This window comes from Furipterus horrens, unplaced genomic scaffold (genome assembly GCF_987537825.1).
Source record: "Furipterus horrens unplaced genomic scaffold, mFurHor1.1.pri manual_scaffold_8, whole genome shotgun sequence".
Lineage (NCBI taxonomy): Eukaryota > Metazoa > Chordata > Mammalia > Chiroptera > Furipteridae > Furipterus > Furipterus horrens.
Window position 1 is genome coordinate 93,195,588 of NW_028327178.1, and position 16,068 is coordinate 93,211,655.

Below are 16,068 nucleotides of genomic sequence, written 5' to 3' on the forward strand. Positions count from 1 at the left end.
TTATCCCCAAGCGTCAGTGTTCCCATCTGTATGAGAAGGGACAGGATTAAATGGTCTCCCAAGGCCTTCCTGGTGTTGATGCTCTGTGATTGTAGGTCATCTGGTCTCAGAAGGTGCTGTGGGGTGGGGGAACAGCCCAAGGTGCAGGCCTGTGGGTAGCTGAGTTGGCAGCCATGGTTGTTTCTGTGATGTTCACTCTTGTGATAACGGAGGCTGATAAGACTGTATCCCACTGAGCGTCTGCCATATAACTTTCCCAGGCCAAGGAGTCGAGAACAGAGAGTGGAGGAGGACATTTCCAGGATGTTCCTGCTGCTCCTGCAAGATTACTGCCCAGCCTGCACTCTTAGCTCTCTTGGGGGTTGGGTCTGCATTCTGCCTTGCTCCAGAAACTGCACTGGACTCAGCCAGGGCCAAGCAGTGGCTCTAAGTCTGTCTGCGGGTCTATGGGGGGCCCGTCAGGGGTGCCTAGAGACCTAAGCATAATGAGTAATAAAAGCTACTTTGTTTCCTGGCATTACCACATGCAATGCACTTTCCTGGCAATACTATATTTAATTCTCTTAAAACCACATGTGGCAGGTGCCATGATCATTCCCACTTTATGGCTAAGGAAACTGACACTCAGAAGGTGAAGCAATTTTCTCCAGATCACATGGCCATTGAGGGATAGAGTAGGATCTGGGGTTCAGACTTCAGAGCCCACAGTGTGTCCTTAGGTTCAGATACCCCAAGGGCTGGACAAATAAACACGAAGGTCAGCTGGTATTGGAATTCCTGCTCTCTGCTCTGTGTTTCCTCAGGCAAGTTACTTTGTCTGAATTTTCATTCCCTTTCTCCACAAAATGGATATATTAATACATGCCTGTTAGGATTACTTTAAAGATTGCTGAGATGATGATATGGGATAGTGTCCAGTGTGTGGTAGGTGGTCAATAAAGGCCTTTACGTTTTCCCCCCTCCTTACTTCTGGCTTCCCTCCTGCCACCCTGGAGTGCTCCTCACGCATGGCTCATAGCTCAGGGCCTTTGCACAGGCTACTCTGCAGCCAGCATGAAAGTTGCCATTTCCTTCTGCTGTTCCTTCTTTTGCTCCCTTTTGGGCTTTGATCCTTCCCTGTTTTCCCTATGGATTCCAGTAAAAGGAAGAGGAGTGAGACCAGATTCTCCCACAGGCCTGTGCTTCAGTGCAGGCAGAGTCAGGGGAAGAGAGCTGGCCCCGGGAGCCCTGGAAATGCAAATCCCTGCCGAAATTCCCTCCATTGCGCCCGGTGGCTCTGAAAGGGTGTGAATGCGAAGTGTGTGTCTCCCCTTTGGATCACTCCATTTCCGTCCTACTACGGGCTCAGCTTTTCCTATTTCTCTAGTCTTGAACTCTCTTTCTTGGTTTTCTGTCTGATACTTTTTAAAATTAAAAACATTTTTATTGTGGTAACAATAGCATCAAATTTATCATCCTAATCATTTTTAAATATCTAGTTAGGAGTGTTCCAAACATTCATGTTGTTCTGTAGCATCACCACGTGCCTCCAGAGCTTTTCTTGTCTTGCAAAATTGAAATGCTATACCCATTAAATAATAACACTCCACTCCCCTCTCTTCCCTCTCCCCCTGGTAACCACCAGTCTGCTTTCTGTCTCTGAATATGACTACTCTAGGTACCTCATGGAAGTGGAATCACATAGTGTTTGTCCTTTTGTGCCAGCATAGTGTCCTCAAGGTTCATCCATGTTGTAGCATGTATCAGAATTCCCTTTTTAAGGCTGAATAATAGTCCATTGTATGTCTGTAGCTTATTTTATTTATGCATTGATCTGTCATTGGACACTTGGGTTGCTTTTACATCTTGGCAGTTGTGAATAATGCTTTGAACATGGGTGTACAAATGTCTCTTCAAGACCCTGCTTTCAATTCTTTTGGGTGTATACCCAGAAGTGGGATTGCTGGGTCATATGGTTAGCACTTTTTTAAAGAATTTATTTATTTATTTTTAGAGAGAGGGGAAGGAAGAAAGAGGGGGAGAGAAACATTGACATGTAAGAGACACATTGATCAGTTGCCTCTTATAGGCACCCTGACCGGGGACCAAACCTGCAACCCACGTGGTGACCTTTTGCTTTGCAGGATGACGCCCAACCAACTGAGCCACAGCAGTCACGATTGGTTAGCACTTTTTTGAGCCGCTGTTTATGGTGTGGTTACTGTGTTCCAGAAACTGGGTTAGCACTTTACATTTATTGACTCATTCAGACCCTTCATCCACTCTATATCACAGGTAGAATTATCCCCAATTTGCAGCTGAGAAAATAAAGGCTCAGAGGGTGAAGTTATTTGCTCAATGGCTCTCAGCTAGAAAGCCTTGGAGCAGGGATTAGAGCCCTGAGCTGCTGCCAAAGCTCTTGACCATCATGCTGTACTGCCTCCCAGTGGCCTCTCCTTCTTCACCTGTCCGTCACATTTTCGGCCTCTACTGTGGTGCTTCATTCACTCTTCACACTCACACCATCACTCTCCCTCCGGCCAGTGCTGTGTTCGCTGTCTCTGGAAACCGTGTTTGCCCTCTCTGGAAACTTTGAGCAACTTGAATAAAGGCCCTCTGACTGCTAGGAAGTTTTTGTGAGCAGGAAACCTACAGAGGGAGGCCTGTAATTTGCTTTCTAATCATAGTTCTCTGGACTTATAGCTGCCTCTCTTCCAGCAGCTGACGGAATCTCATCCTGTTGCCACATGGCTTCCGGATCCACGGATGTGATTTCTAAGAGATTCAGTCCAGTGGTCAGAGCATATACTTTGATATCAGACACACTTGTTCAAATCTTGGTGCTGCCGTTCATTAGCTAGGTGTCTTTAGGCAAGTTAAGTCTCAGTTTCTCATCTGTAAAATGGGTACGCTAGCTCCTGCTTCTCAGGGAGTGGTTGTAAGTATTGAATAAAGATAAAGGAGCTGTTTTGTTCCTGGCACTTTTATTATTGCTGTTTTTAATATTAATATTCTGGTGGGAAGAGTGTGTGTATTTCAAAAATGCAAAAGTAAATTGGAATTCACTAACATTCAAGCCCTAGGATTCAGCTTCTTTTTTTGTCCCAGTCAGCAGATCAGCAGATAGTCAGAAGCTCAAGAGAAAGACAGTGCAACCAAAGCCAGTGCCCCAAATGTGGAGCTGGAAACAGGCCCAGAGTGGGGCTCTGTGGGTGTTGTAACCCCCAGGAGAGGAGCCTGCTGGCTGGAGACCAGCCTCAGCTGGAAGAGCCCAGAGGTGGAGAGAGTGGCTCTGCAGGATGTCTCGTTGCTAGGAGATCCCAGGAACCAGATGATGGGCTGGCGTGGAAATGCAGAGCACGTGGCCCCAGATGGGTGCTTGCGGGGTTCTGGGAGGAGATGCTGGTACAGCCACTGTGAGCTCAGCTGGGAGGACAGGCTGTGTAGAATATGGCTCCTGAGGACAAGGGCTCGGGATAACCTGTTCAGTTCTTCCATTTAACTCCTTTATGTCAATGTTAGACCTGCATTTGAACCCTGATTCACTGTGTGACCTTTGGGCAAGCATTGTGCTGCTATGTTCTTGCTGGGTCTCAGCTTCCTCATCTGTACAATGGGTAAATAATGACCACCTCACGAGCCATTGTGAGGGTTAAGTGAAATGTATATATAAAGTGCTCTAGAAAAAGGAAGACAAAGTATAAATCTGAAGATTCACTATCACTCTTCCCTTTATTATAATAATAATTATTTCCCTTACTGTAAAATGAAGGTATTGGACTCTCCATCTGAATGAGAACCCTGGAAGAGGGGACTTCCAATGCAGAGGCCTGTGTCAGGGGACTGTGGGCATTGGCTGATGGGGCCCCCAATTAGTGAAACTCCAGGGGGCAACTGAGAAGGGCAGGAGGTTCAAAACCAGAGGAAGACTTGATAGGAGTGGTAGCTGAGGGGGTGGGGACTCTAGTGAGATTCCGGAAAGGCCTTTGAAGCTGTGAGATGATGATAATGGGTCTTTCTTCTTGCTTTTCTTATATAAATAATATCTGTTCACACACACACACACACACACACACACACACACACACACACACACACAAGAAAATAAGCAGTGAAACAAAACCCAAAGAAGCACAAAAGAAATAATTCCACTGTCATGAAACAACCACTGGAAACATTTTGGGAGGTATATTTCCTTCCAGTTTACTCTATGTATGCTCACACATATACATATTTTATAGAAACTGGATCATATGTTGCATACTGTTTTGTACCTGCTTTTCCATCCTGTATTATGTTATGAACATTAGTACCTAGAACTATCTAGATCTATAATGTTATATTTTAGCAGCTGCTTAATATATCAGGATATGTATGTATCATTATATAATGTAGCCACTACTTTTGGACATCTATATTAATTCTACTTCACTCTGCTATACAAGACAAGACTCTTGTATACAACATACAAATGTTCTTACAGCTATATTTCTGTGTACATTCATTGTCCCTGCAGGACAAATTCGTAGAAGAGGAATTTTTGGATTAAAAGGCCTGCACACTTTTAAGGCTTATCCTGTGCTTTTCCTAAGTACCCACCAAGAAGATGGAACTAGTAGCTAGCTGCACTGACCCTGGCCAAGTCTGCCTGATTTGCTGGGTGCTCATTGCCTTGATCACCAGACTGTGGGGTGGGGGTAGTGGGGTGCTCACTCAGATGGACTGGGGAGGGGAGAGAGGCAACCATAGTCACTAAAAAGAGACTTCGGCAGAGAGACCCTTGGGTGGCTTGGTGGAGGGGTTTACCTGGCACAGGAGATGCTTGTCAGGGCTGCGCTGGTCTGACCTGTGTTGGTCAGGGGAGGCTGGGTGGGGTGGGGTAGGGTGGGGTGGGGCTGGGCTGGGCTGGGCTGCACCGGCTCAGGCAGGTCAGTGTTGCCCCTGCTGTGATCCTGGGCTCAGCCTGGCATGACCAGCATGGTCTTCAATGCAAGACATTCATTCTTGGAGCCGGCACAGCTTCTCGGGCCATGCTGACAGAGGTGTACCTTCACATAGTGGGGAGTGATTCATCAGAGCTGGTGGTGGCAGCAGTGGCTCTGACAGGGTGGCACTGCTCTCACCCATCCTGTCACTCGGCCTCTAAAAATAACTCTTGCCTGTTCCGGGTGACCGCACCACCGAGTGTCTGGAGGCACAATCCTTTGGCTATGGCTAAGTGAGAGAGGGCGAGCATGTGGCTGTGTGTGTGGTGGTGGGGGGGGATAGGGAGGTGAAGGGTGGCATCTGAGCCAGGGGTTTGGGGTGGGGGAATGAGAGGCAGGTCAGGCTCCTCTTCTTCAGAGTGCATCAGCTGGGGAAGCGGCAGAGGTAGTTGGTGGAGGGCAGGGGTGTCTTCCAGGACTATGTGATCACTCCCTGCTGAACAGGGGGATAACAGGAAGAGGAGGGAGACTGTGGAAGCAACATGAGAGCATGAGGGGCAGGCTCGGGGAGGAATGCACAACGTTTAGCAGGTCAACTATTGAATCCTACAAAAGCCCATTTCCAATCTCATCTTTAGGTTTTCCTCAAATTAAATACAAATACAGCTGACTTCTTATCATGGATGATTAGAGACCCCCTAACCACAGTTTCTTAGGCAAGTGTCTGTGGCCCCAGGGGGTTGTCCATGCACGGGCTTCATGATTTCTCTTGATGTCTGAAATTATAATAAGGGTGTGTGCATGCGTGTGTATGCATAAAATGTGTATGTCTGCATGTGTGCCCATGTGCATTTTTCTGGGGAGAAGCTCTGCAGTTTTCATTGTATTTTCAAAAGAACAATGACCCATAAAAGGTTAAGAACCACACTAGTCCAACCCCTCACATTATAGGTGAGGAAATTGAATCCAGAAAGGAAACTGTCTACCTGAGATCTCACAGTCAAGATCAAAATCCTGGTTTCTTGACACCGTCCTCTCCTGAATGGTTCCCTGAATCAAGATCCAGCTCCCTGCTGCAGGCAGGACCCCAGTTACTGTTCCCTGTGCCCTCTTCTTGGCTGGCATGGATCTGACTGAACAGGCACGAGACTCTCGATGGCAGTGGGCAGCTGAAAGCTTACTTCCAGACATTCCTACTCCCAGGTGGTCTTGTAGGGGAAGACCCAGGGGGCATCTCCTGACTCTGTCCCTTAAAGGGCATGTCAGCTCAACACATCAAATTCATCTCTTATGCCTTGATACTCTCCCCTGGCAGGAAGTGCCGCTGCCTCTTCAGATACTGGGCTTGGAGAAAGTAAACAGTGCTGTGCAGGAGTGAGCTTCGGAAAATTATATGATGGGCAAGCAGGAAGTCATAGCTAATAGTAAGAGACAGGTGCTGGTCCACTGTATGTGGGAGGAATTCAACTTTGTACCTGAAGAGTTGAGATGGCGTGGTTTGTGAGGATTAGAAATGATAAGATTCCTTGAGCACCCCCTCTATGCCAGGCTCTCTTCTAAGAAATGTACATACACTAACTCCTTTAATCTTTATAATAACCACATAGGGTTGTTATAAGGAAATCGAGGCCCAAACGAGATTAAGCACCGCTAATAAACGGCTGAGCCAGGACTGGAAGCCAGATCTGCTGACTCCAGTCACTCTGGAACCAGCACGGGCTCCTAGCCTCTGTGCAGGTGCATCTCACACTTGAGTGCGCATCAGAATTATGAGAAGGCTGAGGAAAGCATAGGTTGCTTCTCTGAATCGCCCAGTTTGTGATTCAGTAGGTCTGGGGTGGAGCCTGAGGATTTGCACACTAAGGAGTTCCCAGCTGCTGCTGCCGCGTTTCAGGGACCAACTGCTCTCTGCTCTCCTGCTTACTGATGGGAGGAGACAAACAGAGGGAAGAGAAGTGGTCATTGATCTCTCTTGTTTTATTGCAACGTTCCCCCTGGGTCTAGGCCTTGGCCACCCTTCTGTCACCTACTCTTCACTGGGGACAAATTAATCTCCCTAAAGCCCAGCTCCGATCATGTCATGCTTCTGCTCAAAGTCTTCTGGAGGATTCTCTGCTTTTTGTACTAGTGCTGTCCGGTAGAACTGTGTGCTGTGACGGAAATTTCTACATCTGCACTGTCTACTAACCGCATGTACTATGAATGTTACCTTTTCTCAATTTCAGTTAATTTAACTTTAAATAGTCACATACAGCTCGTTGCTAGTCAGTGCATGGAACCACCTGGTATGCCATTCGAGGCTCCCACGTGCCTTCCCAGCCTCGGCCTCAGTCTCACCCCAGGCTGTAGGCAATTTGAGGGGGTTCCTGGGTTGACCCTGCATTTCCCAGATCTTGTTTTATGTTAGCTCCTCCATCTAGACTGTACTCTGCCCTGCCTTTGATGCTCGACCCACATGCTACCTCTGTCTGGGAACCTTCTTTGATGCTGGCTCCCCTGTAGTCTCTCTTCTGAACTCCCAAAACACTTGATCCTTTTCTTACAACCTTAGTACCCTTTGTCTCCTATTGCAGTTGGCTGGTGTGAGTGTTTCCTTCCTTTTCCCAAACCTTGAGCTTTTGGAGAGCATGACTATTTTCCAGCGGACCCCTGTTCCCTAGCACGGGTCCTTCCAGGCATACAGAGGGGCTCACTAAATCCTAGAAACCTTTGTCCTGGTGCAGTGGGGAAACCAAGATGGATAACATGTCCTTCCTGTCCTCAAGCTGCCACAGGCTCTCACGAGAGTCGCCTGATTCATGCTCAGAGAACCACGGAAGCCAATGGTTATTTTGGGCAGGAAGATAAAAGCCACAGAGGGCCCAGTTGGCGAGGGGAGTCCGGCAGGAGCCGCTCAAGCAGAAGGCTGTGTTTACAAACCAGGCGGCTTCTCTGCCCAGCCTGGGCTGGTACGAGAAGATGGGCACATCCAGACATTGCTGTCTGGCCGCCTCCTGAAGTTGGGGGATAACCAGTGATGCAGCGGCTGGTCTAGCCGTCTGGTCTACACAGATGGGTGGATGAGGAGAGAATGCAGACTACAGAGCAGTGCAGGCTTCTGGAAATGATGTTTTGGCTCCGTGGCACCTGGGCCGGGAATGCAAATACAAGAAAATGTTTGTGTTCTGAGCAGTGGACAGATAGGTGAAATTTTGCTCTGGCTTGGGAATTTAGGAGTTCTTAGAACAGTCTCTATTGACATGGAAAGATGATTGAAAGTTAAAAGTAAACAGCTTTCTGGCTTCAGACTTTAATACTAAGGAGTATTTCGTACCCCCAAAACTTCTAGCATAGATTCAACTCTGGGAGAAAACATTTTGAAAAGCTAGAACTTTATTGACTTTATAATATAGATGTAGAAAGGTACACAGATCATAAGTTTACCTATACTTGGGTAACTACCATCCGCCCTCCCCCTGCCCCCAGACAATAACTAAAACATGGCCAGCATTTGCAGTGTAAATTTGTGTTAAAGCAAATATATGTAGGATTAATGGTGGAAAATAGGCTTTGCAGTCAGGCATGCCTGGGATTGAATCCTGGCCCCCTATCCACTAGTAGTGTGAACTTGAATTAGTGACTTAACTGTTCTGATCTTCAGTTTCCTCCCCTGTAAATCAAGATGAAATATATCATCTCTGCCTTACAGAGCAGTAAGAAATTAAAAACTGAAAACATATGCAAATTTCTAGGCACAGCACCAGCACGTGGTGGGGTTTCAGATGCTCTCTGCGATGATGATGTTGATGGATGGTGTTACTGCAGCATCTCTGGCACTCAGGGTCACAGGCATACACACAGAGCCTTGCTTCTCTTGCCTCTCACTGCTCCTGGCCTCTGTGTGATGCTCTCTAAGGTCTCTCCTGACTGCAAGGAATCTGTGATGCTGTGGTGATGCAAATCTCAGCTGACACTGCAGGCACCTGATGGGAACGTGCATGGACGCCTGTGTTCAGCAGGAATGTGGCCAGATTGTTTGTATTCAGGCCCAAGGAGTATGACTCCTAGACCTCCGAGGGGAGGACTGATCCCCGGGGTGTGTCCCGGGTGGAGTTGGAGTCAGCAGAACTCAGCCTTATGGGTGCCCCGGCATCCCGGTGAACTCCTGACTCCAGCATGCCCCCTGGCCTCTGGCTCTGGGAGTGCAGACTTGTCCCAGGGGACATACACTGTGCACATATTTTGAGTTGGGCACTGAGCTGGGCAGGGCTGGAAGGTAGAGGGCAGGATGGAGGGGAGAGGCCAAGACGTTTCTTCTAGCTGGAAGGGGTTGTTGCAAAGAGGAGGGGGTCAGGGAGGACTTCCTGGAGGATGGTTGGAAGAGGAACCACGAGTAAGGGAAAGAGGGTTTCCCAGGCAGAGGAAAGAACATGCGCAGATGCAGAGAGGCAGGCCAGGCTGTACCCTTGGGGGCCCAGAACCATTAATTTGACAGAACTCCCCATACAGAGCCTGAGGATGAGTCTGAAGAGTCAGGTGACACCAGGCTGTGAACAGTCTGGAGAGCCAGGCCGAGGTGTTTGACTTGTTTTAGCAGAGGATGAGGAGCCACTGAAGGTTCTTCTTGGAGAAAGCAGAGCAGGACCAGCTCCTCAAGATTTGCCCAGGGGAGACCAGCATGTGCACAGTTATCCAGATCTGCGATGTTTTTGGCCAAAGATGGTGGCCCCATGTCCAAGCCGCCAGAATGGGCTGTGAGAGCCTCTGGGATGCCTGTACCTGTGCAGGATGTGGGGGCAGTGGGGTGGGGGTGGCTGGCTGTGGGTACAGAAGAGGAGGATGGGGGAGAGGAGGAGGAGAAAAGAAGGAGGAGGGGCTGAAAGCAGGGTAGAGGAGAAGACAAGGTTTCCACCTCTGAGAGACTGCAGTCTTGCTGGAGAAGCCAGAGAGCTTCATGACAACTGAGCCCCAAATTCAGGAGTGGAAATGAGATGTGTGGCCCAGCAGGGTCAGGTTGGTTGGAGCAAGGGTGGAGAAGGCAGGAGGGTGAATTCCTTGGAGCAGAGGAAGCCTCTGGAGGCTTTGGGGAGACTGAGGGTGCTGCACGCTAAGCCCTTTGTGGGTATAATTTTATGTCATCTTCATGTGCTGATATTATCCCCATTCTGCAGAGGTGGGAACGGAGGCTCAGAGAGGTTAATGCCTTGTCCAAGTTCACACAGCTCCTGTACTATCAATGAACCTCCCCCATCCCTGTCCCTAGCGCCCTCCCAGAGGTAAATGTTGCCCTTTGCATCTTCAACACCACCATGCTACATATGGAAAAGTGTCTTGTACTGTGTGACTCATTGTCATTCCACACCATATATGACATAAAGCAAGACTGTGTGGGGTTCCCATGGTCTGGGCTGGCAGGTCCCTGGGGATTGCAGTGCTGTCTGGGAGGCTTCCTGGAGGAGACTGAAGGGTGAGGAGGTAGGGGCAGCTGGAGGGGAGAGGTCCATACCAGGTGGGTCCTACCACCTGTCTACCCTGCCTTCTCCCTTCAGACACAGCTGCCCTGCAGTGCCTTCCAGAGAGTGTCATGGATTAGTGAGAACAGCCTTGCCTGGCAGAACTTCTCGGGCTCGTGGGTCACGCTGCTCTGGGAAGTTTGGCTGTGGTCGCTTCCTCCGGAGGCTGGCCCAGCTCTCAGCTGCCTGGGGCTACGGCTCAGCCCACCCAGGCCCTGCAGCCCTCTGGGGCCAAAACCAGATGCCCTGCAGCTCTCTCGCCCTGGAATACGCTCCTCTCATGATCTTGCCTTTATCCCAGCTCGGCTTAGGCATCCCCTAAAAGGCTCCAGGAAGCCTTTTCTGAGCCCTGTGGACTGAGTTCGGACCTCAGAGTGTCTAAAGCTGTGTTGACCAAAAGAAATACAATGTGTGCCACACATTTGAGCCACTTATGTGATTTTTCTTTCTTTCTTTAATCCTCACCCGAGGATATGTTTATTGATTTTAGAGAGAGAAGAGAGGAGAAAGAGAGAGAGAGGGTGAGAAAGGGAGAGAAACATCAATTGGTTGCCTTCTGTACGTGCCCTGACCAGGGATCGAACCTGCAACCTAAGTGTGTGCCCTGACTGGAGAGCAAACCTGCAGCCTTTTTGTGTATGGGACGATGCTCTAACTGAGCCACCTGGCCAGAACACCACTTATGTAATTTAAAGTCTTCTAGTAGCCCTGGCTGGTGTGGCTCAGTGGATTGAGTGCCAGCGTATTAACCGAAGGGTCACTGGTTCAACTCCCAGTCAGGGCACATGCCTGGGTTGCAGGCCAGGTCCCCAGTTGTGGGCACACGAGAGTCATCCACACATTGATGTTTCTCTTCCTCTTTCTTTCTCCCTTCCCCTCTCTAAAAATAAATAAAATATTTTTTAAAAAGAGAGAGATTATTAAAATTTTCTAGTAGCCACATGAAAAAAAGCAAAAAGAAACAGAATTTTTCTAATGATTTATCTAACCCAAAACATCTGAAATATTATTTCAATACAAAAAGTTATTGATGAGATTTATAACATTTCTTTAAATATTCAAAATCTAGTGTGAATTTTGCACTTATAGCACTTCTCAATTTGCAGGTGCCACATTTTAAGTGCTCAGAGGCCACTTGTGGCTAGTGGCTACCGTCGCAATCAGCACAGTTCTAGAGTCGGATAAGAGCATAAAGGCTGAAGCTCGGGGTTTAGCACCGGCTAGACGTGGCCGTGCCGTTTATTAGCTGGGTGAACTTTGGGAAGTCGTTAAACCCTCTGAGCCTCCATGACTTCAGCTGTGAAAGGAGTTAATAATTTTGATGCTGGAGAATTGTTGTAAGGCTTAAACAAATGAATGTGTGTCCTGTGCCAGAGTAAGTGCTCAGAAAATGATGGTGACTCGTCTTACTGTAGCCTCCCATGTACTGGCTTAGAGGCCATGCTCCCCAACTGGCCTGATTGCGGCTTCAAGGGCGGAGGCTACCCGCTTTCTCTCCCCTTCCTCAGTGCCTATGTCAGTGTGAGTGCCACTACTTGATGAGTGAAAGATGAAATCCTTGGGCTAGGAGTGCTTGCCACCCACCCGGCCCACCCTGGTCCCTGAGAGTCAGAGGCCACTCACTGACTACCTGGGGTGACCTTGGCAAGTCTCTGCTTTGTTGAGGGCCTTGGTTTTCTCATTCAAAATATAAAAGGGGGGTGGGAGGGGCATTGCCTGAAGTGTTTGGTTTAGTCTCTGCCCCCACCAGTGGCCTTGGTGGCTGGGAAGGGGGCGTTGTGGCTCACACTATGTGCTTTGCCTTCCCAGCCAATGGAGTGGATCATTTCCATCCCTTTTCTGGCTTTCCTGTATCCTGGCACCTTTGCACCATCAAGAATTTCTCTTACCTTCTAGGCAGACCAGAGAGGAAATGAGGAATACTGTCCCTTCTCCTCTACCAGCATTTGCTAACCTCCCATCATAGTACCCATAACAGAAATAGGGCAGGAAGAATTTCTCCCGTTGTACAGGTGAGAAAACTGAGGCTCAAGAGGTCAAATAATCTGCGCATCCTCTTCCTCCTTGCATTTGTCCATGGCAGCTTGCATGAGCTAGGGCCCTGGGTTGGGTCCTGTTTCGGTGCCTCAGTTTCCCTGCCTGGGGAATTAAGGCAGCCAAGTAACTGGGGTAGTGATTTCAGTTGATGCCTGTAGGGGTCATGTGTTCTTCAGAGAGTGCCCCTAGCCCTCCCTCTCCTCCAACCAGGTTTCTCTAGAAAAAGTTATTGTAGGGTAAAGGGGAAAGTGTCTGGTCCATTGAGCCTGTGTGGCTGTGCAGGTGTAACCTTGCACACGTCACTCACCACTCTGGGCCTCAGCCTGCCTGTTTATAAAGGGAGGGGTGATGGTGTTTCATAAGATGTAAAAATTGCCGTGAAAGTACTTAAAAAACTGGAAAGTACTAAGAGAAATGTTAGTCAATAATAATAATAATAACTTAGAAATACAAATAATGATAATAGAAGCAGTCTAATTTTTCTGTGTGGTCCCGCTGACCTGAAGTGCAGTGGGCCCTTTGGGTATAAATCCAGAATGAAGTCTGGGAACGTCCTGCCTTGGTCTTTGGAATGTAGCCTGGATTTGTCTGGGAAAGTGAGAGGCTTCCTCCAGCTGAAGAGGGTGGGAAAGTGGCCCTGCCCCAGGGGAGGAGGGGGAGGGCTCCTGCTGGGGGGAAGGAAGGGAGGGGAGGAGGGTCTGGGGAAGAAGAGGAACAGAGGGCTTTGGCCATGCAGCTCTGGGATGCCCACAGGAGCATGGAGTTGGGAAGGCCAGCAAGCAGAGGAAGCTGAGTCAATTTGGAATAAAAATTCTTGAAGGCAGGCAGTCAAGAATCTCTTAGCAGATGTGCATATGAAACAATAGGTTCATCTGGAGTAACTCTTGAGTTTTCTCATCCTTTCATTCATTCATATGAATAAGCTGTAGAGAAAACTAAACTCAGAGCCTCCCCACCCCCTCACCCCAAAGAGACCTGCCCAAGGCTACACCCCTGAGGGTCCGGGGAGTTCCTGGGAAGAACTGAACTGGGAAGCCTAGGGAATGAGAAGTCCAAAGCACAGGAGGAAATCTGCAAGGAAGTCTGCCCAGCAGGACTCTGGTCTTTCTGTGAATTGGCTCTGGGCCTATTTGTGCATCTCCCAGTCTCCTGTCTGGAGAGAGGGCTTGTTCTCTGGGACTGGGAGGAGCTGGCTTCCTTCTGCTCTGCCCACTCCTGAGCCTAGATGGCAGCAGGGAGAAGGAAGGGCCGGAAGCTGTGTCTTGGGAACATCTGGAGAAGGAGTTCATTGTGTTTAAGTTGGAGAAGAAAAGGCTTGGTTCAGGGATGGGGAGAAGGGACACAGTTGCTATCTTGGGTTCTCTGAGGGATGCTGGGAAGAGGGCCCAGCCTCGTTTTGCAGAGGCCTTAGTGTTGGTACTCAGGCCTAGAGTGAACTTCACCACGATGGAGCAGCCCCTTCGGGAGGGAGGAGGGAGGGAAGGAGTTACCTGCCCTGGAGTGTGGGAGCCCAGATGGGTTCTGGCGAGGCTGACACTGAGGGAACTGCAGCATCAGGGAACAGATGGCTCAGCTCATATCTTCCCAGCTTTGGGCATCTGTGGTTTCCAGCTGGTGGATTCTGTGGTGCCTAGAACTATGGCTGGCACATAGTAGGTACTCAGGAGTTACTTGAAGAATTGAAAGAATGAATGTTCATGCCAGGGGTGGGGATGGTTAGGGAGTAGGGACCATGCGGGCTGCAAATGCAGACCCAGGGGCAGAAGTTTTTGGAGATTGTGCTGTGGGTGACCCCCTGTCTCCTCCAGGCTTTCCCATAGGGAACTGGGACCCCTAGAGATGGCTACATCCATCCCTTTCTTGTATTGTTTGCAAACTGAGAAAAGCAACCTGCCCAAAGGTACTGGCCGATAAAGTGACCCAACTGGACTGGAACCCAAACACTCTGCCTCCCAGAGTCCTCTACTGTTTGAGGTCCCAGCCTGTTGATTGACTGAGGTGGCGGTGCAGCGGGTGGACCAGCTTTCTGAGGTAGTGCTGCTGGAGGGGAGGAACAGGGCTTCCCTTGGTTTTGAGCCATGATCTCAGTGTCCCAGGTCCCTCGGCCCCTACCACCACCTTCCTGCAGCCTGGGTGCACATTCCACGTGTGCTCACTCATGTACACAGGCCCAGTCCCCACTGCTATACTTACGGTCACTGTTACCCATGCACACAGGGACAAATGTACACACAACTCAGAGTCACACAGGATCCCAGGAGACATTTGCACATAACCTCCTCCTGGATAGGGGAGGAGCCTTGAGTCCCTGGGAGACTGCCCTGATGGGCTGCCTGGGAAGCAAGGGTGTCTGGCTAGGTGGGCTGGGAGCCCCCCTGAGACTGAGTCACCACTTCTAAGTCAGGGGTTCCCCCTCCCTCTACCGTCCCCCTTCCTCTCTCCCTGCTGAGCCCCCAAGAGGGTTTGGCCCAGCTAGGAGGGCCGAGGCCGGCCTGGGTCGGGGTGGTAGCCGCGGAGACCCAAGAGTCGGCTTCTGATGCGAGGTCCCGCAGTGGTCCGGAACTGCCGCTGTGGCAGTCCCTGGAGGGAGGAGGCGGCCTGGGAGCCTGAGCGAGAGAGAGGGAGAGAGGGAGAAGGAGACAGGCAGACAGGAGGCGGAGGCAGGGGCAGGGCGGCCCGAGGGAGCAGGCAGGCGCGCGCGGCGGCCGCTCCTGGGCTGGGCGCGGAGGCCGGGCGAGGGCGGGGGCTAGCCGCGCGTTGGGCGCCAGGCCCGGGGCTGTGGGCACAGTGCCCAGCCCCCGCGCACGCCGAGCCGCCGCTGCTGCAGTCGGCATCCATCAGCGGGCGGGGGTGTCACGGAACAGGCTGCTCCGCAGAGCTCGCCGCACCCGCCCGGCCCCGAGGCCTGCCACCCAGAGGAGCCAAGGGGGCGCCCCCGACCCAGAGTTCCCGAGATGGGGACCTCCAGCCTCAGGTAGGCACATGGGGGAAGATCAGATGGAAGGGGGGGGCGGGGGCAGCTCGGCACTTGTAGGCCCAGGCTCCAGCCCTAGGGGAGGGTTGGGGGGCGAGATTGGGAGGAATTGAGTTTTCAGGGTTTGGGTACCCTGGCGGTGTGGGGGTGGTCCTTGCTGTTCCTCCCTACCTCCCAGCTCTGCAGCCTCCCCAAGGCCGGGAGAGAGAGGTGGATAGGCGGTGGGCTGGTGCTTGCTGTAGGGACGAAAGGCTGCTGGGCTTGTCCCCGCTGGTCCGCTCTGTTCTCGGAGACCACTTCTGCCGCCTCCATGGAGGTCGGCCGTTCTCGGGGGTCTCTCCAACCCGGCTTCAGCTGCTGCAGGATAGTCTCTTGGCTTGGCTGGAGGCTAGGATGCTGGGGAGCTCCTGCCCTTGCCCTCACCCCCAGGGTACAGACATTTCCCCACTCCAGGCTCACTTTCCATCCCACTCCCCTTCCAAACCTCCCAAAGCTGGGGGATGGGCCTTACCCCCCAGGGTGTCTGTGGGTCTGGCTTGGCAGTTTGTTGTCCTCAATGATTAGCGGGAGAGGACTTGATGGTCCCAGTTATGTCTGGCACCTTCACACTTGGAGATGTCCAGGGGCCCAAGAGGCAAAGATCTTGGGGATAGACAGGAGT

At 50.7% G+C, this 16,068-nt stretch overlaps 1 protein-coding gene across 9 annotated transcripts in view; it reads left to right on the top strand.

The window, feature by feature from the left end:
• EPB41L1 (erythrocyte membrane protein band 4.1 like 1) overlaps positions 1-16,068 on the top strand; it is a 99,656-nt gene that overhangs the window by 15,758 nt on the left and 67,830 nt on the right. The window contains exon 1 of one of the 9 annotated variants that reach the window (XM_090286349.1): positions 15,253-15,407. The exons of 7 other annotated variants lie outside the window; for them this stretch is intronic. The gene's annotated coding sequence lies outside the window, so the exon portion shown is untranslated. Of the gene's footprint in view, positions 1-15,252; positions 15,408-16,068 lie in introns of those variants that run through there. One more of the 9 variants, XM_090286342.1, reaches the window with a different exon arrangement.